The 10595-nt window shown below is 46.3% G+C and overlaps 1 long non-coding RNA gene across 1 annotated transcript; it reads right to left on the bottom strand.

Moving 5' to 3' along the window:
* Positions 1 to 1993: 1993 nt before the first annotated feature.
* On the bottom strand, positions 1994 to 4767 carry LOC142768696 (uncharacterized). Its single transcript, XR_012885400.1, has 3 exons — positions 4697 to 4767; positions 2902 to 2937; positions 1994 to 2053 (listed from the first exon to the last, which is right to left on the bottom strand). It is a non-coding gene; the product is annotated as an uncharacterized LOC142768696 (long non-coding RNA).
* Between the last annotated feature and the right edge of the window lie 5828 nt (positions 4768 to 10595).

The following is a 10595-nucleotide window of genomic DNA, read 5'->3' as shown; positions in this document are numbered from 1 at the left end:
TCACTGTTAGCCACTTTATTCTCGTGCGCGCACTTCCCAGCGCATTCACAATGACCGTAGTTTTATGCGCATTCATGGTCGCACGCAGGCATTTAACTTATGATCACTACCTCGAGCCATTGCATATTGGAACGGCCTTCCGGATCATGTTGTATCCATTTGTAACCGTAAAATTTTTCGTGACAACCTGATTTCGTTGCACTCTAGCATTGTATAACGCTGTTGCACCTTGGTTTTTGTAATCTTTTATATATGTATATATTTTTTCATCTGCTTTTCTCCTATATTGTTATTTCGTTTGTATACTGATGCCCCCCTTACTCAATGCCCTTCAGTGGGCCTGTAAGGTATTATGAATAAATAAATAAATAAATAAAGACTCCAGATCTGGCTTTTTAATACAGGAACAAGTAGACACACGTAATAACGTAAAGCCATTATCCTGACACATTAGTTTTTGAAAATGAGCAATATATGGTGAATATTCAAAACATTGCTCTGAAAGATAACATTCAAGTCAGTGTTTTGTGCAAAAAATGGGTAATGGAAGGTCTTACTACATATTCGGAGGAATTTTCTCACTTGCCACAGTTCAATTGCTTTCGAAGTCGACTTTACTCTCCATCGGGAAGAATGAAGAACCGAATGGCAATAGCAACTGTCACGTGTAAATACCACGAAAACGTCGGTGTAGTCCACCGAGAAGGGAGAGAGGGAAAATAGGAGCGTGGTGGCACTGTGGCACGAGGCGTGCTCTCGGCGTTTGGGCCAGGTGCAGTGCAGTTCCGGGCTCCAAGACGAGTTAGACGTTCTGCAAGACGGAACCAGTGCAAGAATGGAGGACCACCGAGCCGGGCGAGGTCGAGGGTGGGCGATGTGCCAAGGCTCCAGGTACCATCGTTTCGGTGACTCGCTGATCCAAGGGCCGCCATGCGGTGCTAAGCCGTACCAAGCGATGTGCCAGGCTGAGACGGGGGCTACTAGCCCATGAACGTCTGGACCCAATCTGCGCCTGCCAGTGACCTCACTGAGGCGAAGAACGTCTGCTGAGCTGCCACACCGAAGCTCTGGTGAGCATAATCTCAGCACGGCGCAGACAGTTATGTGCTGGACGGAACCTGCACATGGAACCGCACTCCTGGGCAGTGATCGAGACGTTCTCGAGGTCGTCGGGCTGGTCCAGACATCTACAAGGCGCCGCTGCCTATGCTCCAAAGCCGTGAGCCTCACAACACGAGATTACCACCTGGTCTTTCTCCTCGCTTGCTGTGGTCGACGTTCCGACGACGACCACACCACCGACCTCGCTTCATTTTTTTTAGTTCAGTACATAAATAATTGAAAATGCCTCCATGTCCGTTTCCTGCACCACTGCACGATATTAGAAGAGCCTAACCGTCCGTCCCAAGCAACACAGCATTTTATGGTGCAAAAAGTAGATTGCTGTGGTGCTAGTAGATTGATGTGATGCTAGTAGATTGCTATGATGAAGCATACAAAGAAGAGCATTTTCTCAACTGTTTCTACTATATTTCACGATATGAGCTAAAGACAATAAATCCCAATAAAGGCTTTTCGGCCAAGCTGTAGTAATCCTACCGTATTATAAGATAGTGTGATATTATGGAGCTTGTGAGTTGCTGAGGTGAAAAAGCTTTGCAATTCATTATTAAAGCATCAGCTCATAAAGATGATTAGAGCCATGAGTTTACTACTTGATCCCCGCAGTGAAACAAACCTATTTTCCACAGGTTAATTTGGCTTAAAAATATTGGTCAGTATCCCATTTCGTCACTATCTTATTACAATGCCATCATATATTTAGATGCTTTGGGAATATAGACTGCATATATTATGTGCACAAATGCAAATTTACGCAGCTGCAAAAACAGTAAATTGGGGCCAGCCGATGATCAAGAGAATCCGATCATACTCGCTGGACTGATCACCTTTCCTAAAATGGACGTCGCATGCTTTGTCAGTATATACGTACCATGTAATTCTGGGCAGCGCGTTGAATTTCTTCTCCCCTAGGCAAGGGGGCGAAATGACTCTGATGAAGAAGAAAAAAGTGATATGGTCAACAACTGCACCTCATTGCACCATGCTTTGATATTCAAAATTTGTTGCCACTCCAGACATTCTTTAGGGTAGTGTATAGGAAAAGTCATGGTTCTATCTCTAACGGTTGCTAATCGAGAGACGAAGTTTTACTTTGTCCGTGACTATTACTTCAGTCCAGTGCTTCCATCGCCTTTTATCTGACGTGTTTTCATGATATCACAAAAATTACTCAGTGCCAGATTTCTAGAAATAAGGTAGTAATATTATTGGGCATTACGGAAAACCACAATAGAATTCTGAGACGAGCTTGAGAAAACGCTGACGATAATGTCGGTCCCCCGCATTTATTTAACATCCACCCTCCAGAAGGTGACTGCGGCAGTCACGTTTCACCTTCATTGAAATAAGGCTTCGTTATATTGAGGTCAGCAGACGATCTTCATATTCACGGAACCACAGCGTTGGACTGCGATAGTGTGTCTTTTTGAAAGAGCCTAAACAATGGTTATGTACGGGTTTTGCATGTTTTGAGCATCGCTTGCAATATTGAATGAATAAAACATGCCGAATTGCTTTGAAGTGCCAAAAACTAAAATTAGGCGATATTCGAATTTGAGCTTTTGTGTCGATATAGGTAAGCAACTTTCTCTTCAAGCGTAGAAATACTGTATATTCATACAAAGAATTCCATCTACAGTGCATGGGGCACGGCGGTTGAAATATCTCGATCATTCAATCTCACAGAGTGAAATACCAACGTTCAAGATAGCGTGGTAATATCTGATTGCCTCTTACTTGTAAGACAAACAAATGAATTAAATACGTAAACGTTCGTACCGCATCCGCAAAGGCCAAATTAAGGCAGTCGTAGAGCTGCAATCAAAGAAAAAACATTTAAATACAGGACTTGGATTAGCAGTTATTTCCTCTTTCGTACTTATCGGTTTTCCCTTACCCTTGTTGTCTTAGCTCATCTGAACTACTTATCATACCTGTTTACGCTTCCCATCTTACTCATGAAAGCAGAATCGAAATGATATGGTGGGATGTGTCATAGGTGAGGGGATTTTGAAAAGACATATGCTTAAGCTTGCTTTGGTATGGTAATACCTTATACATATTGGCACAGTGGCTGCCATTGAATCTTGTAACTCGGAGCAAGGAATAATGAGCCTGCCTTGTAGTGCTTTTCGTAACTGTAAAGTCGCATAATCAAAGATGAGTGCCATGTGTCCATTGTTCAGGGTTCGATGCAGTTGCTCATTTTCATTCGCCTGGCAACTTGGTCTTTTTTACTTCTATTCATTAAGGACGCCGCCATTACTGATATTTGAGTCCACTGACACATTCTGGATGAAATAGTGTGTTGACAACTCCCACTAACTTATAAAAAATTCAGATTTTCAGATGAAACTGCACTTGCACACGCGTGTTATCTGCTACACAAATGAAAGACTGACAGTGCCACCTGACAGTCTCGAAACATTGAGGAACTAATTGAAAATTAGGCATTAAAAATTATTAAGCAACATATTTTTAAACCACTGCCTGACATTGTTCATCACTACTTCAAAGATTTATCTGCACTAAAAATCAATACTGCTATGGTAGCATAGTTTTGTAAGAAAACAATCCGGCAGATTTATTGTACACTGGAATCGATGTCAGGCGATGGGACGGTTAAGGTGGTGTATGATTTTATGGAGTAAAACGCTACGAAACAACGCCTAAGTTATGCCCACATGTTAAGACGCAGACACATTTATGTCGAACAGTTCCATATACCTTTTATAACCAGTATAAAATTGCGTAATAATGTCGAGAACAACAAGCTTATTGCCAACACGAGAACCAGTAAGCAGATATGTAGCGCGTGTGCTTGCTTAACTGGTATCTCTGGATGGTATTATATAGACCAAGTTCAGTGGAGGCCGTCCGAACATATTACACGCTAACACGATTATTGATGCACGCTTCTCTGTGAAGTTTTGATGAAATTATTAGTCTAGATAGGGTAACCTTGTAACTGAAAGCGAAATCCGCCCATTTTACGAAGAGAATCTTGGCGAGTGGGTTACGTTGTGGGAATTGTACCGGTGAATTAAGATAGGTTGCCCCACTGTTGCCCCAAAAAAATGAACTTAAGTGAAATAAAATGACATCAAGGGTCAGCGACAAAGATAAGGTTCTTATTATCTGTGTTAATGTCTCCTAGTAGTATAAAGAATTTGTTCTTCTCTACGTTCATGTGTCCGATTAGTGTGAAGTCCACAGCCACGGGACGTTGTGGTATTAATCTGCTAACTTGCGTTATTTGCAAGCTTGCGTTACGATTTCTTTTACAGCACAAGGACCTATCACGCGACTCTGTTAGATGTCGTTAAAGTGTTGGTACTAGAATATTTATGTAGAAAACGACTGCTTAAGCGGTTTCTGGGTGCTCTAGACAATAGTAATTCTGTCTGAACAGGAGAAACTGCATACACGTCCTCGACGATGCATTCGTTCACGCAGCAACCATAAACCAACTCTTAGCTCGTATAAGATGACTCTGTGCCGACGAGGTAGCACAGTTATGAGCCCACAATATCCCGATAGTGATGAGCACGAATATGAAGAGGGCACACATTACCACATCTGGCTGTGCCTCATTCGTCGACGGTTTGCACGCGTTATACAGGCGGCAGCCCCTTTCTGTTACCTGGAAAAGAAACGCAGTCAAACATATCCACCATGGTTTCTCAATGGTTCTGGGAAAAATCATTTTGCAGTTCGGAGACGAGTTGAGAAGAAAAAAAATTAAGAGACGCAGTTAGTTGTGTTTGTTGGTGGTGTTCGCCAAGCTAGCGTAAAAAGATGTGTTGTTCGCGGTGTTGGCGTAGTATGCATTGATGTTTCATGGTGAGCGACAGAAACATTCGTACGCGTACTTATTTATCCATATTTTGTTAAATAGAGGCACTTAAAAATTACTGAACATTTCGAATCGTTTGTATATGTATACATCGATAATGATTGATATGTGGGGTTTAACGTCTCAAAACTACCATATGATTATAAAAGACGCCGTAGTGGAGGGCTCCGGAAATTTTGACCACCTGGGGTTCTTTAACGTGCACCCAAATCTGAGCACACAGGCCTACAACATTTCCGCCTCCATCGTAAATGCAGCCGCGGCAGCCAGGATTCGAACCCGCGACCGGCGAGTCAGCAGCCGAGTACCTTAGCCACTAGACCACCGCGGCGGGGCCATACATCGATATATATACATATATATGTGAGTCTTTAATATCAGGCGTGAGTGCGATACCGACGGCTTCTAACAAAAAACAAAATAAATCAACTTCTACGCGACAATCAATGAACTCTGATAATTGTTTAGCTGTTTTTGACATGCTAAAGCCACACATTTCTTGAGTACTGCAACTTTTCAGGAGCCAGGCGTGTTGAACAACAGCCTACCTAAAAAGGCAAACGATATAGTGATAAAACTGCAGTGATTGATTGCACTTATGGTATTCTCGCCTAATCTCCTTGTCTGTTGATGTAAATTTGAGTAGGGCTCTGCATATTTGTTGCACATGCTTATGAAAAATTATGCTTAACTTCAGTTATCTGGTTTTTCAATGAAAATTCCCGAGCCTTATCTCTTTTGTTTTTTTTTGCAAATGCACAACTTCCTTTGAAAAATATACATGCAGGAAATTCACAGTGCAGGGAACAATGCGAGATGATAGCGAAGCAGCTAGCAAGGTAAGCTGGAGTTTTTGTGATATAAGCGCGCGCCCCAAGCTTGCGCTTGTTGGGATTTCGGCCTGCTGACGTTCCTCAGTGTGCTGCTGACTTTTCTCGGCCTCTCAGTACGTCTGTACCTCGATAAATTCCGTGAAAAGTGGTGGAGATGCATGGACTTCAGTAAGAACCTGCAACTTCGCTCCCGTACGCTTCGCCCTCTTCGTGACACCAACATGGCTACCGAGACTCCTCTCCTGATGGGACCTTCAGACATCCTTGCAGCGCCGTGTATCCTATACGAGATCCCCTTATCCACGCCGGCTCCTGAGAATCGGACGTGGAAGATTAGTTGGCGAGGTAAGACAAAGTCCGCACCAGTGACAAACGAGACGATGAAAGCAAGCTTGGCTACGTCACGTTCCATCTAACGGACATTGCGCAACTCTGCTTCAATAACCACGCGGCTGACATTTCCGCGTAGTCCGCTCTGAAGACTGCTATAACGAACGTCTTCGGACGACCGACGGCTCGCTAGCTTCACGCCGAGCAGCGTTTGCATCAACGTGCACAGTAACCAGGCGAGAATTACACGAACTACATCGAAGATGGATTGTATTTATGCAACCACGTCAACTCTGTCATGCCTGAAGAGGAAAAGATTAGGCACATTTTAAAGGGTATCGAGGGTTTCGCTTTTTAGGTGTTGCTCGGGACAAATCCCCCCACGATCGTTTTACTGGTCTGCGTCTGCGAGAAATTCAACGAGTGTCGTAGGCAGCGCGCAATTGCTCGTCAAGCCCTCACGACACCAGAGACGCTCGCAAGCTTGCAGCTAGCTGCCCGTCCGAACGGTCTGCAGTCGTTCCGTTCGACAATCAAGCACTTCGTGTGCGAAGAGGTAGCGCGCCAGCTGTGACTACTGCCACTGACGCATTGGCCCGCGCATGCTTTGGCTTCGCACCTTCGACACGCCATTCAGACCCAAGTCACTGAGGCCCTCTCACTGATGCATCAGCAACCGCCTGTCACTGCGCTTCTCACGCACGCCACCGTCGCTGCTCGGCCTACGCAATAGCGTATGCCCTAATCTCAACCTGCAATGCCACCCCATGTGGTGCATACAGCCCCGATTGCTGTGCCGTATCCTTTCGCGAGATCTCCGGCTCCGTTTTACTGTCCCTCCGACAATTGAAGGACGCCGGAAAACAGGTCCATCTGTTTCGCCTGTGGTATCGCTGGACACATCACCCGTCACTGTCACCAAGCATCCTTTACTTGACACTGTGGCCAGGCTGGTTGCGTCATCGTCAAGGACGCCACCAATATACACACCACTGGCGGTCAGCGACCCTACGCGTACTGTTCACCATCTCCCCGACGACGCTCCCCGTCACATATGCGTCGGCGACCTGCTACAGAAGAGGGAAACTTTTCGCGGCAACTCCGCACGCAACAGCTGCGTACAAGCCAAACTGTTCAAGGCCTCCATTTTTTTCGCCCCAAAACGTTATCGACGTCATTGTTGAGGATACCGTGGCGCAAGAGCTCATTGAAACAGGGGCCGCAACTTCCGCAATTTGTGAGACCCTATGCCGCAAGTTAAAATAGGTTACGACGTCACTCTCAAGCCTGATGCTCCGCAAGGCCAACTAGCAGTGCATAGAACATTCAGCTGTGTACACTGCGTGTGTAGCTATTGAAAGTGAACTTTATACCATTGGGTTTTGAGCTGGCGTGATGCCCACATGAAATCATTGTTGTATGAGACTTCCTTTCACGTCATTGGGCCATCATATATTGCTTACGTGCAGAAGTTGCCCTCACATCCCTGCGAAATTCTCATTTGGTGGATTCCCCTCCCGAAGCTTGCAAAGTTGTCGTTGCTGCAGAGATGGACTTAGCACCGAAAACATTACCTCTTGTAGTCTGACCTGTATGGCAGCTCTGGCCAGAACTATTTTGTTACTCCGTCTGACGTATTTCTCTGCCGCCGTGGCCTACGCCTCCCCTTTGCCGCACTCACCGTGGAATCCGGTGCTACAAACCTGCTCATTGTGAAATCGCTATCGTCGCCAGTTGCCTAACTTCACGGAGAATGCTTGGGTAGCATACCAGACGTTGACCTTCTGCGCCCTCAAGAGTTTGTCGAAAACAACCCAATTTCCAGCTTGATGCCATGATTCCAGCTTGTTGCCACAGTCGAGGAATTTCCAGCTTGTTGCCACAGTCGAGGAACAACCCGCGATTTTGACCGTAAATCTTTTGCTACAAATCAGGCGGCGTGGTGTGCTAGAAGCGCGCACGCCGCAGATGGCGTCGACGAGCCACTTTAAGACCAGGGCATGTCCACAAAAAGTGGTTAAAGTCTGCATCTCCCACTGGTGCAGGGCGAAGAGGGCAGGTTGAGGCTGTCTCGCTGTATACCCATTCGCACGGACTGAAGGCGTTACTGCTTCACGCACGCGAATCCTTAGAAGCGACACCTTCTCTGGATGAATAAGTCTTCGCGAGAGGTCATGGCCACGCAGAAATATGAGAGCTCACGTGGCGTGCCGGAAACTTCTTTGTGACCGTCTACAGCGTGAGAAGGTGACAGCAGGAGCAAAGGCAGGCGGTACATGGCACTTAGAAAACGCGATGGAAAGGTGGGCTGGTTGGTAATTCATGATGGTTCAGCGAACTGGGAGTGCGGGGGTAAACACAGACACAAAGCTGCAGGAGGCAGAGAGGATCGAGGCACACAGCACGAGCTGTGTGCCTCCTCTTTGCTTTGCGTCTGTGTTTACAGAACGTTATGTTGGGCTAGTTGGTACATATTAGGCTGAAATACGTGGCACAAGGTTGACAAAGTCTGTCTCGTCTTTTTTTTCTCTTTGTCAACCTTGCGCCACGTATTTAAGTCGTCTGTGTTTACCCCGCGCTCCTAACACAGCGGTAAACACAGACACAAAGCAAAGAGGAGGCACACGGCTCGTACTGTGTGCCTCCTCTTTCCTTTGTGTCTGTGTTTACCCCCGCGCTCCCAGTTCGCTGAACCATCAGTTAGAGAATGGCAATCAGCATCTGCCCCTGCTTCAGCCAGAGCACTAGATCGACGAATCCAGCACACTCAAACAGATCACAGGTAAGCTGCAGCACACCGTTAATATTGCACTACTACCCCCCCCCCTAATGGTGAACGTGACGGAGTGCGCGAGCACCTTGCACCAAGTAGACGCAGGGGATGACACTTGGTGGGTGCTGTATCTCGACGAGTGTCTTAATAGCTGCAAAACAATCATAAAGGACAACCAGCCCTGCCCTTACGGATGTAATAGGGGTCTCACAAGTTTCGTCAACATGTGGCTGAGAAGGAAACACTACGAAAGTGTGCAATATGAATGGGGCTAACATGGCATCAACATGTGCTCTCAGTTCGGGTTCCCGAGGTTTCGGAATCGAAGAGTGCAACTGGCAATACCTAGACGGATTCAAATATCGACGTATACATCCCAGAAACTTGTTGGTAGTCACTTGAGAATCTATCCACGGTGGCGCTGACAAAGTAGGTTCGTCAAGTGAATGAACTTTAAGGTCCATGTAATGCGCTAAGGCAGCTGCCACAGCAGCACTGCTTATGGTGAGTGCACTCACCATAAGCAGTGTACTCACCAATTGCACTCACCATAACAAGGTTATGGTGAGTGCAATTCGTCGCAGGTTCCCGAAACGCCATAACAATTGCCTTTTTTAGGGATTGCTAAAACAACCGCTTGTTTCTTTGACGCTGGGACTTCTCCCGACGCCCAGACACCATTATTGGTATCCAGAAGCTACGTGAGTGAAGGCCCTTCTATGCTCTTGTACACCTCATATGTGATGTGATCAGTGCCGGGAGCTGTCCAAGGTTTAGCCTTGTCGACTACCACCAGCAGATCTGCCAATTAGAAATGGTGACTCTACACCTTCGAAATCTTCGGGGGTGGGCAGTGCTCCCACCTGCTTTAGAATGAAGAACGGCTTGAAAGTACAGTTGGCGCACTGTAAAAATTTGGGTACAAGTATCTCGGAACATGTGATGCAAATAAAACATGATTTTTTTTCAGATGCCAGGCGCGCAGTGGGTACAGAGTCGGGTTCTCGTGCGCCTCGCTCCAATGCCAAAAAGGTACGCGAAATTGAAGGAGTTGCAGATGAAGTGCCAAGCAACGCGCACCATTCCACCAAGTTGCTTATGGAAAGACGCCTTTCATGCCTGCGAGCCACTGCGATCAGGTGGTTGATGTTGTACCGATCAACAAAGAATATGGGGAGTGAGGAAGAGCATTCTTCCTACAACAACGCTCTGCGCACAGCCGTAGCAGTTGTACATCGGGTGTGGGGCAGCACTCGTCGACCCAAGAACTCACGGTAGCCTTAGAAACTATACCTCAAATAGCATCTAAGACACCACCTATAGTGGCCTCCACACTTTCAGATATCCAATTATTTAGCTTACAGCGTAATAGATCGCAGTGTGTAACGTGGCACTTACGGCGTCATCCTTGTCGTCTATTCGTGTGCAGTCCTACATGTAAGGAGTAATAGTCGCTACGCCAGCAATCTGGTTCTTGTTTCCACTGGAGTGATGCTGCACCCAGCCACCAAGTGAGGTTGTGAGAGTAAGCAGGAACACCTTAATTATCATGTCGTCAAGTTGATGTGTCCGGTAAATGTAGCAGCTCGAATAGATTGTGCGTCCACGAATGCTTCTATCATCATTCGACCCCTATTTCTCGTAGTAGGAAAACCCCAGGCTATATGCGTTGCATCATAGT

Source organism: Rhipicephalus microplus, chromosome 8 (assembly GCF_043290135.1).
Source record: "Rhipicephalus microplus isolate Deutch F79 chromosome 8, USDA_Rmic, whole genome shotgun sequence".
NCBI lineage: Eukaryota > Metazoa > Arthropoda > Arachnida > Ixodida > Ixodidae > Rhipicephalus > Rhipicephalus microplus.
Note: the sequence above shows the minus strand (reverse complement) of the source record. Positions and strands in the feature narration are given on the sequence as shown.